Genomic DNA, 21068 nt, shown 5'->3' on the forward strand with positions numbered 1-21068 from the left:
GGACTCCAGCCCCCACCATTTTGCAGACGAGGAAACTCAGGCCCTATGAGTTTGAGAAAATTGCCAAGGGTTTCTGTTTAGAATTCCCTATAGGACACCTTTCTCAATTTAGTAACAACTATCCTATTAATGGCTTTTTTGATTTTAAAAAATAATGACTGTAAGCTCATTGAGAGCCAGTTTTAATAATTGTCTCTTGTCTCCCCTGTGTGATCCATGTTCTTGATTGGTGTAATCAGACTTTTCCTGGTGAGATACTGGCTCAGGAGGTCCACTTCGCTCTGGAGGGGTTTCTTGCTTGGTCTTCCCACCTCCAGTGGTGGGAATACATGTGGCTAGAATCCAGGACATTGCTGATTTTCTCTCCTTGCTACTGTTTATTTCTAAATGCTTCTGTTTGTCTTCTCTGGCTGCATTCATCTTCACTCTTTACTGCTGTTGTTTATTGCTCTTTGCTCGCTCCTATATTTTTATTTTCCAGACTTGCCTGAAATGCATCTTGATTTTGTCATCTTTATATTTTTAAAGCCCTGCACTTTGTTACTGATGGTTTCCCTCATTTTGCAGAATTTTATTTGGTTGCAAGTCATTGTGCAACACCCTGCTTTTCTTCTTTTTCCACCATTAAATTTTAATATTTTGTGCTCCTTTATAGAAATTTGTATTTCATTTCTAAGGTTGTAATAATGGACCTTCAGTGCCCTACGATTTGACTTATCATCGTACTTACTTGTTTTTAGACTTATGTTCACAAAGCAGAAGGCACTTTTATAGAATCCTCACTTTTTTGAAAAGAAAATCCATGCATAGCATTTTGGTAGTCTGCACCGTTTTGGCTTTTATAAGATCATATCGGAGCACCCTATCATGGTGTCAAAGACCACTGGGGTCCCTTTCCCTCCTGCTTCTTACCTCCATTACTCCCTGCCTCCCAGCATACTACACCAGTGGTTCTTGACACTGGGTTTTAAGACTCCTATACTTAAGCTCTTTGGTCTGATTTTTAAGACTTTCATTTATGTGAATTATATATTCACATAATACTACATTAGAAAGTAAATTTGAAAAGATTTTAAATTTTTATTAGTTTAACTATAAGAATAATAAACCCATTATCATGATAATGTGAATAACATTTTTTAATGAAAAGTAACTTATTTTCAAACTACATTTAGTAAGAAGAGTGAGACTGTTCCTTTTTTTTTTTTTTTTTTAAGATCTCTTTACTGTCTGCCTTAATGGAAGACAGCTGGGGTCTCATAAATGACTTTGTTTTCATTCTGCTGCAGTGTGCAGTGTTGGTTGAAGTATGTGCAAAAAAATCCAGCCTTACTCAGATAGGTAGTTGAAAAAGGGAAGATTTTTTTTAAAAAAATAATCTTTTCAGTTAATTGAGGGCAGTCTTTGAAACTACATCAGAACTTGACAGTAGCAGTTTCTCAAAGTTTTGTCACAGTGTGAAATCTGAAACCATACGCATAGATTCTTTCTCTCGTAAATTGAAGTCCACTGGTCCATATTGCACTTTGAAGTATCTTTTATGCCTTATTTTGTCATAGAATATGTTAGTCATTTGGAAAATATTAAAATATCACATTTAATATCAATATAGAAATATATCAGAATATCACATTTGCTTATTTTACTACCATTCTTACCTAAACACTTTTAAGTATTGGGATGCTCTGAAACTCATAATACAAAGTTTTCTACATTTTACTCTCTTTGAAAATTCACATTTTACCTTTAACAACAGATGTCATCAGTTTTCCTAGAAGTAGTAGGCTCGCTTTATTCATTTGTTGAGATTGCCTATAAATACTCAAATCTGAATAACCATCCTTTTTCTGTCAGTCATCTTTCATGTAAGGATGGTGTTCCTTGAGAAGCGGTGGCATCTGCATCCTGTAGCTGAGTCACAGCAGTACTCTTTCTTCCCGGCAACCTGCAGCTGAAAAGCTTGATGAATGCTTGCCATTTGTCATGTGGGATACCGAGAGAATGTGAACTAGAGAGTAGTTATTTAATAAAATTAAGATTTTTTTTTACAAAACTAATAATTTTTGCTGCTCCATAGAAGACATTCTTAATTGAAATTGACATTAAAAACAAATAAAAAATGAACTTCAAGTGTCTAAGAGTGGAAAATACAAGTACTAATATGGTCAGATGCCACTATTTTGATTTATGCTAAGATGCCAGCAATTTTACCCACCATTGTTTTTGCACCTTTAGTTCAAATGTCATCACACTTGAAGATAGTTTGACCTTGCAGGATTCCCAAAAAGGGTTGTGGACCATATTTTGAAAACCACTGGGTAAGACTCAGACATATGTATACACAGTGTTCTTGCTTCTCCTGCCTAGGCTCCATGCCAATTGAACACACATCTTCACTACCACCTCCTGTGTGTACACATATGCATATATACATAAGTATGTGTTTATATACATGTATGAATCTGTGTATTTGTGTATGACCAACTAATATTGGTTATAATCCTGTCTGCAATGGTCTCTTCTAATAGACTGAGCCAAGTTTCATTTTTATCTTGGGGGAGGAGCACTGAGTACTATGACTGGTACGGGTAATCACTTGTTCCATGTTAGTTATCTTTATTATCGTCATTTTCGTCATTATATGGGCTTAATAAAGACTTAAATACTTTTGAAACAGACGAAGAGGTTGGGTTAGTATTCCCATCATTTCTTTAGAACTGGTTTTCTGTGATATCAGCAAGTGAAAGCACAAAAGGATTTGGGGAATGCTCAAATAGGTTCCTAATTGAAGGAGTTTCCAGATTCTTTATTGTATAATGTACATTGTAAATCCTTAAGAGGGGTAGGAGGCAACAAAACAAAGCATTTCTCAAGCTGAATCATTTGTGAACCCTCTTTTCATAGCATCACTCAGAGGATTAGAGTCTTTAGCATTTTCTTGGGAAGTAATCATGCCTCCTGGCTTTTCCATTTTAACAGATGAGGAAGTTAACTATCCACATTCATTCTTGCATTAAATTTATATTTCAGCTATTTGATGAGTACCTCTTAAGGTAGACACTGCTAAGTGTGGAAATACAATGGTAGGTGGAAAAAAATAGGAAAGTGTTAACACTCTTTGTATGAAGTGGGTGCTTAAGTGGGAGATTCCAATATTCGTTAACTAATCACTGAAATTACCAGTGTTCTGAGAATGGTTTGTAGGAAGAACACTTTGCTACATAATTTGGTTTTTGATTGACTTGAGTCTTCCTTTCAACACTAATGTCGGTATCCTTGTGGTTCGCATGACTGAAGATCAGTGAGAGGGTCACCTGTTGCCCAACTCCTCCATCCTTGAGTAGCATTGGAGATATGTTTTAAAATGTGAGACAACCTCCATATAGTGCGTGACACATAGTAGGTGCTGTATATGTTGATTAGCAAAGTGAAGAATACATAAATGTGTTTAGGAAACCTGCGGCCGCAGGACATACCCTGTACTGTAGTCTTATCACCCCTAACTCCCTGTGTTGTACTGGGTGGACTGAAACCACACAGTGTGTTTCATGCTCCTTTGTTATGACCTGGCCCCATCTTAGAAGGAACCAGTGACCTTCATATAAAGAAATACCACACATGTGCTGTTTTCTATTTTGGTCTAGTATTACCCACATTTAGGGGAAAATGTTAACACTATTTATATGAACAGATTTAATCAGAGGACGTGTTGTTAACATAGTGAAATTGGCCTTTGGACTTATGACTACTTGGACAGATGATAGCAGAAGAGTTTTGCAACAGAATAGCCCCGGAGTCAGGAATTTTGTAAGGTTAGGGTCATGTGTAATTTGATGTTTCATTCTATGAAGTCACCTGCAGAGAAATCGAACATTTACATGTTTATTCACTGGTGTTTTTGGTTCTTTGTGTGTAGCTACAGACTGTGGGCTGGATGAACTCTGGGAATACATAAGATTCTCCTCTCTCCGCTACCACATGCAGTCAGGTAGGCAGAAAGACATTTACCATTTCAGGTTATCTTCTTGCTTTAAAGCCTGAAACTCCTTCAGCCTCATTATGCGCTGCCAGAGTCTGAAAACTAACAGGCTTTTGAGAGAAGGGGTGAGTGGAGTCACTTAGAGAAAAACATGCATCTGGGTTGCTGATTAATTCAGGTGTTGCTTGAGATTGAATTAAAACAATTATTAGGGAGTTTTGGATCTCTTGATTTCTAATCTTTGTGATTGAGTTAGAGTTCCAGAAATGTCTTGAATTGCTAATTTTAAAAAAGATAACTTTTTTCTTTGTAAAATAATTCACACTAATTATAGAAATTTGGAAAAATATCAAAACGCATAATGCTGAAAATTACCCATAATTTGACTATTCAAAGATAATCACTACAAACATTTTGTTGTATTTGCATATATTTTTACAGCATAATTAAGATCATTGTGTATAAATTCTGATTTCTACTTTTTCCATTTAACTTATGAATATTTTCTCCTGCATTGAGAGCAGTGTAGCACAGGAGCTTGTATGAATTGCCTGTAGCGGCTGCAACAAATTTTTGTAAATGGAGTGTCTTAAAACAACAGAAATTTATTCCCTCACAATCCTAGAAGTCAGACATCCCAAATCAAGGTGCAGGCACTCTGCTCTCTTCAGAGGCTCTAGGAGAGAATCCATTCTTTTCCCTGCCAGCTTCGGATAGTTGCTGGCATTCCTTGGCATGTCACCCAGCACTCCAGTCTCCTCTTCTGTGTTCATAGCCACTTTTGTGCACATGAGTGAAGGGAGGATGGGGTTAAAAAAATACAAAACTTACCTTTCTTCTGAGGACCCTTACACTTAGAACCCAACTAGAAAATGAAGGATATCTCTCTGTTTCAATGTAACTGACTTAATCATGTCTTCAAAGTACATTTTTCCATATAAAGTAATTTTTACAGGTTTCAGGGTTAGGACCTGATGGCTCTGGGATCATTATTCAGCCTACCACAAAGTGTAAGAGCACACACTCTGGAGTTGACTGTGTGGGCTCAAATTCTAGTGCCAGTTGTGTGTGGTGGCACACACCTGTAATCCCAGCAGTTTGGTAGGCTGAGGCAAGAGGATTGCAAGTTCAAAGCCAGCCTCAGCAACTTAGCAAGGCCCTAAGCAACTTAGTGAGACCCTGTCTCAAAATAAAAACAATAAAGGGCTAGGAATATAGCTCAGTAGTTCCTTGGTACCTACCCTACCTCAAAAAAAAAAAAAAATCCAGTGCCATCTCTTAGGAGTAGGATGACCTTGAACAAGTGTCACAACTCTTGGTGCTTCCAATTTTTCAGATCTGTGAAGTGGGAGTAAAAACACTTCCCTGAATTGATATAAGGATTAATTTAATCATTTTCTCTTTTTGACAAAATCTGTTTTCAGCTTTTTATGTCATATATGAGGCTGCTATGGATATCTTTGAGCATTCCGTTTTGTTCCATTTCAGATTCATTCCCTAGTGTAGAATTCTGGAAATGGAATCACAGTGTCCAAGGGTGTGTACAACTTGAAGCCACTTAATAAAGAATGTGCTAAGTCAGTTCCAGCAGGACTGTGCCTATTTCACTCCTATCAGCAGTTAGTGAAGAGAGGGCTGGTTTCACTGTGGCCATGGCTATTATTGAATATTATCATTTAAACATTCCCAGGTACTTGACATAGTCTGTCCTGTAAGGCTGAAGTGTAACATGGCAAAGGGACTTGAAACACAGTGGCTTCTTTAGCAAGGAGGATTCTGAAAGGCTGGAAAACTTGTAATGAGAAATGAAATCCTTCCTTTGTCAAGTTTCCAAATGCCTTCTCCATTCTGTTCTGAAGCTGGAAACTTCTTGAGTGTTTTTGAGGCTAGGCAGTGGGGTGTTGGGGAAGAGGATGTTTTAGTAGCAGAGCAATGCTAGATACATGAGGATTTCAATACATAGTTTTGTTTCTGTTTTCAGACTTTACGTATTTAAAATTCTAAGTGTTTGATGGGATCAGGGAGGCACACTTGACCCAAAAACAGTTTGATTTAATCACTTTATAACTAAAGGCATATGAGGCATAGAAGTCTGGAGTGGGAGAGGGCAGCCCCTTCATTGCCTGCCAGTTATCTGGGAGACCAGACCTGCCCCCTGGTAGCCTGCTTTCTTTCCCTGGGGAGTCCATTGCAGTCTGTCCTGCCTATCCCTGGACTCTGGGTGGTAGAGAAAGACCAGGGATCCACAGTATGGCTGTACAGCATGTCTGCTCACAGGGACCCACATCAGAGACCCACTGCTGTTCAAGCTATTTGGAAATCAGCATGGTGATTTCATTTTCTCCAGTAGTTAATTGATATGAATGTACAGTATATACAAAGGAAAGCTTTTCACACATGAATTCAGGAATACCTAGATCAGTTCTGGGCTTAAGAGATATATTTGTGTCCTGATTCCTGGAATCTATATATGTTACTATAACTGGAAAAAATGTTTTTGTAGGTGTTATTAAGTAAGGATCTTGAATAAGATCAATCCTAAGTGCCATCACATGCGTTCATAGGAGGCAATGCAGGGGTCACAGAGAGAAGGCAATGTGAAGATGGGGCAAAGATGGGAATTTTGCAGCCACAAGCCATTGACTGTCAGCAGCTCCAGAAGTTGGCAAGGACAGGGCAGGGAAGGGATTCTCCTCAGAGCCTCCAAGAACATGGTATTACCTGTCTCTGGATTTCAGATTTCTGGTCCCCAGAACTGTGAGAGAGTAAATTCTGCTGTTTGAAATCACTTAGTTGGAGTTTGTTTTGATAGCCACAGGAAACTTGCATACCAGTCTGTGCCAAGTTCAAGACAGTTCCATGGATTATGTATGTAACTGGGTAGCCATACCATTGTTGTTAAAGCTTAATTTCTGTCCTTGTCATGAATCAGCAACACAGAGTTGGTGGACGGCACTGGTTTGAGACCACCCTTTGAATTCTACAGTTTATTTTCTCTCCCTTGTTTTATGGCTAAGGAATCTGAGAGGCCCAGAGAGAGGCCATGGTAGGGCTGGGGTCGGAGCAGCAGGTGTCTTTGCTGCTTGGATGGATAGACAGAGCTGAGTCTGGATGAGTAGACAGTAGAACTGCCCTTAGGCTTGTTCTGCTGGCCAGCTGGTATCCCTGTTCTCTACTCTGCTTAGTGAAAACGGAAGCTCCAGTGAACCCCAGACTCCAGTGAACCCCTGGAGCTTACTATTCAGGAGGCCAGAAAGCAGGGAAAGCTTTTGGTGCCTTTGCTGCAGCTAGGGAGCCAGTAGCAGCAGCAAGCAACTGCCATGTCAAGCAGGGAGGTCATTGAGGACTTTACATGCATTTATTTTCCAGCCCATTGCTCTAGTGTTTGTGGTAGGGGTCATATCTTCTCTTTAGAGTCTAATTTTAACTTTCTCTTTTCAGAATGGTAATTATTTCTTAGAGAATAGGGACTAGACTCCAGGCATGTTGACTTGTTATGCTGCTCAATTAAGGTCCCAACTCCTTAACTTGGCATTCATGATGACTCCCTTCTCCTATCTAGCCCTTCCTTCCAGCCCTCTCTTTTGTGTACCTTAATCTCTGCATTTTACCTAAGTAATTGTTCCCCAAAGGGACTAGGAGAGGTGAGGTTCTTGAAGCCTCACAGAGGTGAATTTGTGGTTGATTAATCCAAGAACTAGTGGAAAAATATGGCAAGGCGATAGAGGTTGCCATATATCTTTAACATTTTTGATGGAAACATGTTTACATTCACTAAATATACTCAAAGATAGGACTGGGTTTGTGGCTCACTGGTAGAACACTTGCCTACCATGTGAGGCACTGCGCTGCATGTAAATAAATGAACAAAATAAAGGTCCATCAACAACTAAAACAAAAACAAAAACAAAAACAAAAAAAACCAACACTCAAAAGGTTGAGCTGCCAGAGGACTATGGCCATCTAAGCAAACCAGGCAAGACCAGAAGAACTTCCCAGCTGAACTAGCACTAAATGACCACCAAACCAGGGTTAAGTGAAATATTTATTAAGACAAAAAATTAATTAAAGAGGAAGAAAAGGAAGTGCAGTAAACCAAAAATTACCTTTGAATTGTCACACTTCTTATTTTAGTAATGATGGGCATCATATCATGATTCAGTTGATCCTTGCTTGCTGTAGACATGTTTCAGATTCTGCTGCATTTGTATTTTCAATGAAATTCTCACTTGCTTTGTTACAGATAATGCTGGTATCACAAGCCCTTTCCTACTTGGGATCTGGGCCTCCATCTTAATGTTTAATGCCACTGGGATTTATGAATCACTTTGCTGCATCTACACTCTTGAGTCTCACACATCTCTCTCCTCTTCTCCCAGATATTATGGGATATTAATTCAGGGGCCCATAGTACTTTCTCTCACCTCTTATTTTTTCCAAGGCATTATTCCTTTACCCTTCACTTTTATTTCTATTTATTTATTTATTCTAATTAGTTATACATTGACAGCAGAATGCACTTTGATTCATAGTATACAAATGGAGCACAGTTTTTCATTTCTCTGGTTGTACACGAAGTAGAGGTCACACCATTCGTCTAATCATATGTGTACCTAGGGTAGTGATTTCCATCTCATTCCACCATTTTTTCTACCCCCAAACCCCCTCCTTTCCTTCCCACCCCTTTGCCCTATCCAAAGTTCCTCCATTCCTCCTATGCACACCCCACCCCCAGCCCCACTGCCATTATGGATCAGCATCCACTTATCAGAGAAAGCATTTAGCCTTTGGTTTTGGGTATTGGCTTACTTCAGCAGCCTCCTTCATCCATTTACCTGCAAATGCCATGATTTTATTCTCTTTAATGCTGAGTAGTATTTCATTGTGTATATATATCATAGTTTTTTTATTCGTTTATCTATTGAAGGGCATCTAGCTTGGTTCCACAGGTTAACTATTGTGAATTGTGCTGCTATAAACATTGATGTGGCTGTGTCACTGTAGTCGACTATTTTTAAGTTCTTTGGGTATAAATCGAGGAGTGGGATAGGTGGGTCAAATAAAGGTTTCATTCGGAGTTTTCTAGGGACTCTCCATAATGCTTTCCAGATTGGTTGTACCAATTAGCAGTCCCACTAGCAATGTCAGAGTGTGCCTTTTTCCCCACATCCTCGCCAACACTTATGGTTGCGTGTATTCTTGATAACTGCCATTCTGACTGGAGTCAGATGAAATCGTAGTTTTGATTTGCATTTTTCTAATTACTAGAGATGTTGAATATGTTTTCATATGTTTGTTGATTGATTGTATATCTTCTTCTGAGAAGTGTCTGTTCGGTTAGTTAGTCCATTTATTGAGTTATTTGGTTTTTTGGTGTTAAGTTTTTTGAGTTCTTTGTATATCCTGGAGATTAGTGCTCCCATTTTGTAGGCTCTCTCTTCACCTCATTGATTGTTTCTTTTGCTGAGAAGAAGCTTGTTAGTTTGAATCTATCCCATTTATTGATTCTTGATTTTGTTTCTTGTGCTTTAGGGCCTTGTTAAGGAAGTCAGGACCTAATCCTACATGGATGAAGATTTGGGCCTACTTTTTTCTTCTGTTAGGTGCAGGGTCTCTGGTCTAATTCCTAGGTCCTTGATCCACTTTGATTTAAGTTTTGTGCATGTGACAGATTGGGGCTTAAATTCATTTTGTTGCATATGGATTTACAGGTTTCTCAGCACCATTTGTTGAAGAGGCTCTATTTTCTCCAAAATATGTTTTTGGCACCTTTGTCTAGTATGAGATAACTGTATTTATGTGGGTTAATCTCTGTGTCCTTTATTCTGTACCATTGGTCTACAAGTCTATTTTGGTGCCAATTCCATGTTGTTTTTGTTACTATTGCTCTGTAATATTGTTTAAGATTTGGTATTGTGATGCCACCTGCTTCACTCTTCTTGCTAAGGATTGCTTTGGCTATTCTGGATCTCTTATTTTTCCAGATGAATTTTATAATTGCCTTTTCTGTTTCTATGAGGAATGTCATTGGGATTTTGATTGGAATTGCATTAAATCTGTATAGTGCTTTTGGTAGTATGGTCATTTTGACAATGTTAATTCTGTCTATCCAAGATCAGGGGAGATATTTCCATCTTCTGAGATCTTCTTTAATTTCTTTCTTCAGTGTTCTGTAGTCATTTCACCTCTTTTGTTAGGTTGACTCCCAAATTTGTGGTTTTTTTTTTTTTTTTTTTTTTGAGGCTATTGTGAATGGGGTAGTTTTCCTCATTTCTCTTGAGGATTCGTCACTGATGTACAGAAATGCATTTGATCTATGGGTGTGGATTTTTTAGCCTGCTACTTTGCTGAATCCTTTATTAGTTCTAGAAGTTTTCTGATGGAATTCTTCAGAACTCTAAGTATCAAATCTTATAATTGTCAAATATTGATGGTTTGAGTTCTTCTTTTCATATTTGTATCCCTTTCTTCTAATTGCTCTGGCTAGAGTTTCAAGGACTGTGTTAAATAGAAGTGGTAAAAGAAGCTATCCCTGTCTTGTTCTAGTTTTTAGAGGGAATGCTTTCAATTTTTCTCCATTTAGAATGATGTTGGCCTGGGGCTTAGCATAGGTAGCTTTTATAATGTTGAGATATTTTCCTATCATCCCTAATTTTTTCTAGTATTTTGAACTTGAAGAGGTGCTGTGTTTTGTTGAATGCTTTTTCTGCATCTATTGAGATGATCATGTAATTCTTATCTTTGAATCTATTGATGTAATGGATTAGATTTATTGATTTCTGTATGTTGAACCAACCTTGCATCCGTGGGATGAACCCCACTTGATTGTCATGCACTATTTTAAAAATATATGTTTGTATGTGATTCTCCAGAGTTTTATTGAGAATTTTTGCATTTATGTTCATTAGAGATATTGGTCTGAAATTTTGATTCCTTGATGTGTCTGTGTTTGGTTTTGGTATCAGGGTGATACTAGCTTCATAGAATGAGTTTGGAAGGGTTTCCTCTTTTTCTGTTTCATGGAATAATTTGAGGAGTATTTGTATTCTTCTTTGAAGGTCTTGTAGAACTCAGCTGTGAATTCCTCTGGTCCTCTGACCCTGGGCTTTTCTTGGTTGGTAGGCTTGTGAAGGACCTTGTGCATGCGAGGCAAACATTCTATCAGCTATATCCCTAGCCTGGTTGGTAGGCTTTTGATGGCGCCTTGTATTTCATTGCTTGAAATTGATCTGTTTAACTTGCATATATCATCCTGATTCAGTTTGGGTAGATCATATGACTCTATAAATTTGTTGATGTCTTTGATATTTTTTATTTTATTACTGTATCAATTTTCAAGATAGTTTTTAATTATCTTCTGTATTTCAGTAGTGTCCATCATGATATTTCCTTTCTTATCACAGATTTTAGTAATCCAAGTTTTTTTTCTCTCTCTCTTCATTAGCATGGCTAAAGGTTTATCAATTTTATTTATTTTTTTCAAAAAACCAATTTTTTGTTAATTTTTTCACTTGTTTTGTTTTATTTTCATTGATTTCAGCTCTGATTTTTATTGTTTCCAGTCTTCTTCTACTTTTGATGTTGATTTATTCTTCTTTTTCTAGGACTTTGAGATGTAATGTTAGGTCATTTATTTGTTGACTTTTTCTTCTTTTAAGGAATGGATTCCATGCAGTGAACTTTCCTCTTAGTACTGCCTTCATAGTGTCCCAGAGATTTTGCTATGTGGTATCAGTGTTTTCATTTACCTCTAAGAATTTTTTAATCTCCTCTCTGATGTCTTCTGCTATCCATTGTTCATTCAATAGCATATTATTTAGTCTCCATGTGTTGGAGTAGCTTCTAATTTTTATTTTATTGTTGATTTCTAATTTTATTCCATTATGATCTGATAGAATGTAGGGTAGTAACTCTTTTTTTTTTTATATTTGCTAAGAGTTGTTTTGTGGCATAATATATGGTCTGTTTTAGAGAAGGATCCATGTGCTGCTGAGTAGAAAATGTGTTCACTCATTGATGGATAAAATATTTTATATGTGTCTGGATTGTTATGTCTTGTTGATGTATGGTTTCCTTAAGCAGTATGAAATGTCCTTCTTTATCCCTTTTGACTAACTTTGGCTTGAAGTCTACTATCCTTTATGAGGATAGAAACCCCTGCTTGTTTACACAGTCCATGTGAGTGGTATGTTTTTTTCCCAATCTTTTACTTTCAGTCTGTGGATGTCTTTTCCTTTGAGACAAGTCTCTTGAAAGCAGCATATTGTTGTTGTTGTTTTAATCCAACCTGCCAGTCTATGTCTTTTGATTGAGCTTAAGCCATTAACATTCAGGGTTATTATTGAGACATGGTTTATATTCCCAGTCATTTTGGTTTATTTTTGTTATTTAACTTGACTTGGTTTCTCCTTTGATTGGCTTTTCCTTTAGTATAGTGCTTCCCTTTGCTGATTATCATTCTCTCTTCATCGAATATTTTGCCAAAGATGTTCTGTGGTGCAGCTTCCTTTTAACTTTTTTTATCATGTAAGGTTTTTATTTCATCATCGAATCTGAAGCTTAATTTTGCTGTATATAAGATTCTTGGTCGGCAACTGTTTTCTGTCAGAGTTTGGTATATATTGTTCTAGGACTTCCTAGCTTTGAGGGTCTGTGTTGAGAAATCTGCAGAGATCCTAATTGGTTCCCCCCAATATGTAATCTGATTTATTTCTCTTGTGGCTTTTAAAATTCTCTCCATATTGTGTATGCTAGGCATTTTTATTAAAATATGGCTTGGTGTGGATCTGTTGTGATCTTGTATATTTGTTGTCCTGCAAGTCTCTTGTATTTGATTTTCCAATTCATTCTTCAGGTTTGGAAAATTTTTCTGATATTATTTTATTGAATTTATTGTTCATTCCTTTGGTTTATATCTCTCTGTCTTTTTCTATCTTTATAAATCTTAAATTTGGTCTTTTCATATTATCCTATAATTCTTAGATGTTCTACTTACTCATGGTTTCTTACCATCTTCACTGTGTAGTCAACTTTTTTTTTATGATTTTTTTTCTTTTTTTTTTTATTGGTTGTTCAAAACATTACAAAGCTCATGATATATCATCTTTCATACATTTGACTCAATTGGGTTATGAACTCCCATTTTTACCCCAAATACAAATTGCAGTATCACATTGGTTACACACTTACGTTTTTACATAATGGCATATTAGTGACTGTTGTATTCTGCTACCTTTCCTATCCCCTACTATCCCCCCCTCCCCTCCCCTCCCATCTTCCCTCTCTATCTCATCTGCTGTTGTTTATTTTTAAGATTTATATAGTTTGTCTTCATTGTCTGAGGTTCTGTCTTCCAAGTCATCTAATCTGTTGGCGATGCTATCTATTGAGTTTTTAATTTGGTTTATTGTTTCCTTCATTTCATGGATTTCTGTTTTTTTTTTTTTTAAGATTTTCTGTCTCCTTATTGAAGTAAGCTTTTGCTTCCTGTTTTGCTTATGTAGCTCTTTATCGAAATGATCTTTTATTGCCTGTGTTTGCTCTCTTATATCATCCTTTAATTTGCAGAATATTTTAATTACATACCTCCTGAACTCCTCTGACATTTCTTCTGTGCTGGCCATGGATTTTAATAATGTAGTATCTTGGTTTGTTTAGAGACTTTCTTCCCTTGTTTTTTCATGTTGTTCATGTGTCTTCCCCTCTAGTGGTATGGATCTGAGATATTGCACTTTTTACCTTGTACACTTATAGTGTCCCTGAAGGATTCTAATACCTCTTCTTTAAGGGGAAGATCAATATTAACAGATCCCAATGCAAACAAAGCCTTAAACCAAATAGCTCCTATTATGATGTTACAGTTTTGTTGCAATAGACAGAAATGGTGATTTCAGTAATTATATACAATATAAACAGTAGGTTTGCAAAAGGGTCTACAGTTTCTAATGATGGATAAAGAGTGAATTTGGGGGTATAGGATGAGATGTTAAGGATTTAGGAGGTGAGGATTAGAGGTGTTAGATCTTAGGAAGTGTGAAAGGGAATCAAAGGAAGTTGGCTGGTAGCAGGAGAAAAGAGAAAGAGACTACGGGGACAAGTAAGTGGGAAGAAAATAGAGTACAAAAAAATAAATAAAATCAAGAAAAAGAAAATAAAAGATTGAAGACTATACAACATAACTGCAATATACTATTCACACATCCCAGTCTTCAGTAGCCTAATGCATGAAAAGTACCTGCTTTCACAAATGTTTGGGATGTGAGGGCAGGAAAAGAGAGAGAAATGAAGAAAGAAAGAAAGAAAGAAAGAAAGAAAGAAAGAGAGAAAGAGAGAGAGAGAGAGAGAGAGAGAGAGAGAAAGAAAGAAAGAAAGAAAAACAAATCTCTAAGGAAAATTAAGGGATTGTTTCTGTTGAAGTTCAGTATCTTCTTTGCTTTCCTTCTCACCTGGTAGGTGGGGCTGTCTGTTGTTTGCTGGTATCTCCACCCTCAGGATGGTGAAGGTTATTAGGGTGGGAGGGTTGGTCTTGAGGGTGGAGCTCCTGGAGGTGGGATACAGCTTCTCCTGTTCCTAATTGGAAGACTGCATCCAAGGATCTCCTTTGGAGCCCACTTGTGTGATGTGGATACCTGGTTTTATCCCTTTATATCCCCTGTAGACCCCACGATTCCTGGTCTCTAATTTAGTCTTCAAACTGTATCACACTCACCTCCTCCCTTAGTACTTCCCAATCAGGAACCTCTTTCTCTGAGGTCCTGTGGGACTGCGGTCTGGGGCCTGTGTACCTATTGCAGAGAGCTGCTTTGTATTGGGCAGATTAATACCAGGCTTTGCAAGCTACCGGCTGGCCACGTAGCTGCAAGGACTGTGCAGGGTAGTGGCTATGTGCGGGCGGGGGGTGGGGGGGCGCAGGGTGGTTGGAGGACTGTTGGTACCTTAATATTGCTTTTAGGTCCCAGCCAGTGTCTCAAGATGGGAGTTGCCCCAACTAAATATGGAGATGGTGGTAGTGAGCATAACCCAAGATGCTGATGAAGGTGTCCCAAGATGGAGGTGTCCGCTTTTAGAGATGGCTGGGCAGTGGCAGTGGGCTGCATGTTTGGAGATGCAGCTCTATGGTGTGTAGTGCTACAGTGGGCGGCTGTCTCGTCTCTGCTGCCTGCCTGGGCTTTTACATCCTGTCCAGTGTCCCCAGGTGCAGGCTACCATGTGGAGGGGACTGTGGCAATGGTTGCAGTGTCCCAAGATGGAGGCGACTGGGAGAGTGCCATGGTGGTAGATGGGGGTCTGCATGGGTGTGCTGGCTGGGCGTCCTGATGGGTGCAGCTGTCCAGGATTCTCTAATAACTCACAGAGCAAAAGTATTCCCACTGCTTGAATCCTAGGTCATGGAGCCAAGGAATGCAACTTTCCTCTAGCTCGCCATCTTGAATCTCCTTCACTTTCGTTTCTTTTTTGAGACCTGACTCTGGATCTCTCATTTTAAAATTGGTGTTTGTTGGTCATAGGAAAGAGAAGTGCTCTCTTGCCAGCCTAAGTTAGGGGATGGTTTGCTCAGGAATGCTTGACCATTCCTGCTGGGAACTGGAGCAGGAAGACCCCTCTAATTTAGGGGCTGCATGATTCTCATTCTGTCTGATGGGGACAGGGTGGCTGACATGGTGGTAGATGTTCATCCCCTGCCAGTTTCTTGAGGAGGGGAGCCGTGTATTGATAGGGGTTCCAAAGAAGGGGTCTATGGAGGGGTATTCCCTACCCATGTACCTGTTATACCTCTTCTTTTAATTTCTCAACAGGAATATTCAAGATACCTTTACTGGAAATCATTTTGCTGAAATTATTGAAACAGTGATTCTTGAATTTGAAGACAAGGTAAAAATTCTCTTATAGGGGAAATTCATCTTTGGGGAGATATAACTGTCTTTGTCATTCCTGAAACGTGCCCTTTTGTGTATGTAATATTTTACTTCTTCTCTCTGGCCATTTTCCTATTTATACTCAAAGACCTTTTCAGGTGCCTCCCCAGCTTATCTCTGTGTCCTTTGGCTGGTGTCAAATGGGGGTTGCATGAGGAGGGGTCTTGTGGTGGGGTTCTGGTCTTGCTGTGGTTATGGCTGCTCTTCTCTGCTGCCTGGCTTGCCTTTTACATCCATATGAACCCCTGTGCTACTTTAGTCAATGAACAGTTGCATTTTTACCCATCTTTCTGCACCAAAACCTTTTTTGAGTTAAATGAACTAGTTAGCAGATTGCATTTCTCAAACTGTTCATGCACCTGTTAAATATCCCAAAGAAGATCCTTTTGCACTTCATTGGTTTTCTTGGTTACCATTTTCTTGGAAGACTTGTCCCAACCCTTCCTGTCCCAAGGTAATTGCATTTGTCTTTTACATTTGTAAAATGGTTTCCCTTTTGTGTTTCTACACATGTCAGATTTTCTTCTTCTACCAAGTATTTGGTCACTTCTCATTTTCAGAGTCGGGAAACAAACTCAGAAGCTCAGTGTCTTGTATAAAGTCACAAGCCAATGTGAACTGAATTCACTTTTTATCTCCCATGTGATATCTTGAATTTTCCCTCTGGAAACTGTGGCAAACTGCTGTTGCCACAAAACCTGGAAGTTCTGTCCTTTACCCACCTTAGTGTTCCTTTCAGAAATAGTCTTGACTTTGTGTTGAGAAATGCAGTATAACCCTGGTGTTTCCCACACTCCAACCAGTTAGCTTTCTTGCATAAGAAGGCATATTCCTCCTGGGGACCTTCCAGTCAGTATTGAAAGTGGTTTTTTGCTTTTTTCTGTGAGGGTTTTCTTGAATGTAGGAAATGTATTTTATTTATTTATTTTTTATTTATTTTATTTTATTTTTTTTATTGGTTGTTCACAACATTACAAAGCTCTTGACATATCATATTTCATACATTAGATTGAAGTGGGTTATGAACTCCCAACTTTACCCCAAATGCAGATTGCAGAATCACGTCGGTTACACATCCACATTTTTACATACTGCCATATTAGTGACTGTTGTATTCTGCTACCTTTCCTATCCCCTACTATCCCCCCTCCGATTCCCTCACATCTTCTCTCTCTACCCCATCTACTGTAATTCATTTCTCTCCTTGTTAATTTTCCCATTCCCCTCACAACCTCTTATATGTAATTTTGTATAACAATGAGGGTCTCCCTTCATTTCCATGCAATTTCCCTTTTCTCTCTCTCTTTCCCTCCCATCTCATGTCTCTGTTTAAAGTTAATCTTTTCTTCCTGCTCTTCCTCCCTACTCTGTTCATAGTTGCTCTCATTATATCAAAGAAGACATTTGGTATTTGTTTTTTAGGGATTGGCTAGCTTCACTAAGCATAATCTGCTCTAGTGCCATCCATTTCCCTGCAAATTCTATGATTTTGTCATTTTTTATTGCTGCGTAGTACTCCATTGTGTATAGATGCCACATTTTTTTTTTTTATCCATTCATCTATTGAAGGGCATCTGGGTTGGTTCCACAGTCTAGCTATTGTGAATTGTGCTGCTATGAACATCGATGTGGCAGTATCCCTGTAGCATGCTCTTTTAAGGTCTTCAGGGAATAGTCCAAGAAGGGCAATAGCAGGGTCAAATGGTGGTTCCATTCCCAGCTTTCCCAGGAATCTCCATACTGCTTTCCAAATTGGCCGCACCAATTTGCAGTCCCACCAACAATGTACAAGTGTATCCTTTTCTCCACATCCTCGCCAGCACTTGTTGTTGTTTGACTTCATAGTGGCTGCCAATCTTACTGGAGTGAGATGGTATCTTAGGGTGGTTTTGATTTGCATTTCTCTGACTGCTAGAGATGGTGAGATTTTTTTCATGTACTTGTTGATTGATTGTATATCCTCCTCTGAGAAGTGTCTGTTCAGGTCCTTGGCCCATTTGTTGATTGGGTTATTTGTTATCTTATTGTCTAATTTTTTGAGTTCTTTGTATACTCTGGATATTAGGGCTCTGTCTGAAGTGTGAGGAGTAAAAATTTGTTCCCAGAATGTAGGGTCCCTATTTACCTCTCTTATTGTTTCTCTTGCTGAGAAAAAACTTTTTAGTTTAAGTAAGTCCCATTTGTTGATTCTTGTTATTAACTCTTGTGCTATGGGTGTCCTATTAAGGAATTTGGAGCCCGACCCCACAATATGTAGATCGGAGCCAACTTTTTCTTCTATCAGACGCAGAGTCTCTGATTTGATATCAAGCTCCTTGATCCATTTTGAGTTACCTTTTGTGCATGGCGAGAGAAAGGGATTCAGTTTCATTTTGTTGCATATAGATTTCCAGTTTTCCCAGCACCATTTGTTGAAGATGCTATCCTTCCTCCATTGCATGCTTTTAGCCCCTTTATCAAATATAAGATAGTTGTAACTTTGTGGATTAGTCTCTGTGTCCTCTATGCTATACCATTGGTCCACCCGCCTGTTTTGGTACCAGTACCATGCTGTTTTTCTCACTATTGCTCTGTAATATAGTTTGAAATCTGGTATCGCGATACCGCCTGATTCACACTTCCTGCTTAGAATTGCTTTTGCTATTCTGGGTCTTTTATTTTTCCATAAGAATTTCCTGATTGCTTTATCTATTTCTACAAGAAATGCCGTTGGGATTTTGATTGGCATTGCATTAAACCTATAGAGAACTTTTGGTAATATTGCCATTTTGATAATGTTAGTTCTGCCTATCCATGAACAGGGTATATTTTTCCATCTTCTAAGATCTTCTTCTACTTCTCTCTTTAGGGTTCTGTAGTTTTTATTGTATAAATCTTTCACCTCTTTTGTTAGGTTGATTCCCAAGTATTTTTTTTTTTTTTTTTGAGGATATTGTGAATGGAGTGTTTTTCCTCATTTCCGTTTCAGAAGTTTTGTCTCTGATATACAGAAATGCCTTTGATTTGTGCGTGTTGATTTTATATCCTGCCACTTTGCTGAATTCATTTATTAGTTCTAGTAGTTTCTTTGTAGATCCTTTTGGGTCTTCTAGGTATAGAATCATGTCGTCCGCAAATAGTGATAATTTAAGTTCTTCTTTTCCTATTTTTATGCCTTTAATTTCTTTTGTCTGTCTAATTGCTCTGGCTAGTATTTCAAGGACTAAATTAAATAGAAGTGGTGAGAGAGGGCATCCCTGTCTTGTTCCAGATTTTAGAGGGAATGCCTTCAACTTTTGTCCATTCAGAATGATGCTAGCCTGAGGCTTAGCATAGATAGCTTTTACAATGTCAAGGTAAGTTCCTATTATCCCTAGTTTTTCTAATGTTTTGAACATAAAGGGATGCTGTACTTTGTCGAATGCTTTCTCTGCATCTATCGAGATGATCATATGGTTCTTATCTTTAAGTCTATTGATGTGGTGAATAACATTTATTGATTTCCGTATATTGAACCATCCTTGCATCCCAGGGATGAATCCTACTTGATCATGGTGCACAATTTTTTTGATGTGTTTTTGTATTCGATTCGCCAGAATTTTATTGAGGATTTTTGCATCTAGGTTCATTAGAGATATTGGTCTGTAGTTTTCTTTCTTTGAGGTGTCTTTATCTGGTTTCGGAATCAGGGTGATGTTGGCCTCAGAATGAATTCGGAAGAGCTCCCTCTTTTTCTATTTCCTAAAATAACTTGAAAAGTATTGGTATTAATTCTTCTTTAAAGGTTTTGTAAAACTCCGCTGTATACCCATCCAGTCCTGGGCTTTTCTTGGTTGGTAGTCTTTTGATGTCTTCTTCAATTTCATCCATTGATATTGGTCTGTTCAAATTATGTGTATCCTCCTGACTCAGTCTGGGCAAATCATATGACTTAAGAAATTTATCGATGTCTTCACTATCTTCTATTTTATTGGAATAGAGGTTTTCAAAATAATTTCTAATTGTCTTCTGTATTTCTGTAGCATCTGTTGTGATATTGCCTTTTTCATCCCGTATGTTAGTAATTTGAGTTCTCTCTCTTCTTCTCTTCGTTAGCATGGCTAAAGGTCTGTTGATCTTATTTATTTTTTCGAAGAACCAACTTTTAGTTTTGTTAATTTTTTCAATAGTTTCTTTTCTTTCAATTTCATTGATTTCCGCTCTGATTTTACTTATTTCTTGCCTTCTGCTACATTTTCTGTTATTTTGCTCTTCCTTTTCTAGGGCTTTGAGATGAAGTGTGAGCTCATTTATTTGTTGGTTTTTTCTTTTTTTGAGGAATGACCACCAGGCGATGAATTTCCCTCTTAAAACTGCTTTCATTGTGTCCCATAGATTCCGATATGTTGTGTCTGTATTTTCATTTATCTCTAAGAATTTTTTGATTTCCTCCTTTATGTCTTCTGTAACCCATTGATCATTCAGTAACATATTGTTCATTTTCCATGTGATGTAGGATTTTTCCTTCCTTCTTTTATCATTGATTTCCAGTTTCATTCCATTATGATCAGATAAAATGCATGGTATTATCTCCACCCCTTTATATTTACTGAGGGTTGCCCTATGGCATAATATATGGTCTATTTTTGAGAAGGATCCATGTGCTGCTGAGAAAAAAGTATATCCATTTGATGATGGTTGATATATTCTATATATGTCAGTTAATTCTAGGTTATTGATTGTGGTATTGAGTTCTATAGTTTCTTTATTCAACTTTTGTTTGGAGGATCTGTCCAATGGTGAGAGAGGTGTGTTGAAGTCACCCATAACTATTGCGTTGTGGTCTATTTGATTCTTGAGCTTGAGGAGAATTTGTTTTATGAATGTCGCAGCACCATTATTTGGTGCATAAATATTGATAATTGTTATGCCTTGTTGGTGAATGGTTCCTTTTAACAGTATATAATGTCCTTCCTTATCCCTTTTGATTAACTTAATCTTGAAGTTGATTTTATTCGATATGAGGATGGCCACCCCTGCTTGCTTACGAGGACCGTGTGCGTGGTATATTTTTTCACATCCTTTCACCTTCAGCCTGTGTATGTCTTTTCCAATCAGATGTGTCTCCTGGAGGCAGCATATTGTTGGATTTGTTTTTTTAATCCACGATACCAGCCTATGTCGCTTTATTGGAGAGTTTAAGGCATTAACATTCA

The 21068-nt window shown here is 38.0% G+C and overlaps 1 protein-coding gene across 7 annotated transcripts in view; it reads left to right on the forward strand.

Moving 5' to 3' along the window:
• SMCO4 (single-pass membrane protein with coiled-coil domains 4) overlaps positions 1–21068 on the forward strand; it is a 75802-nt gene that overhangs the window by 30255 nt on the left and 24479 nt on the right. For 6 of the 7 annotated variants that reach the window (XM_081281785.1, XM_081281782.1, XM_081281784.1 and 3 more), the window contains exon 2: positions 15775–15850. The exons of the other annotated variant lie outside the window; for it this stretch is intronic. The gene's annotated coding sequence lies outside the window, so the exon portion shown is untranslated. The remainder of the gene's footprint in view (positions 1–15774; positions 15851–21068) is intronic. 7 annotated transcript variants of the gene reach the window in all.

The sequence above is a fragment of the Spermophilus citellus genome (assembly GCF_964194105.1).
Source record: "Spermophilus citellus genome assembly, chromosome: 2".
NCBI classification, from domain to species: domain Eukaryota; kingdom Metazoa; phylum Chordata; class Mammalia; order Rodentia; family Sciuridae; genus Spermophilus; species Spermophilus citellus.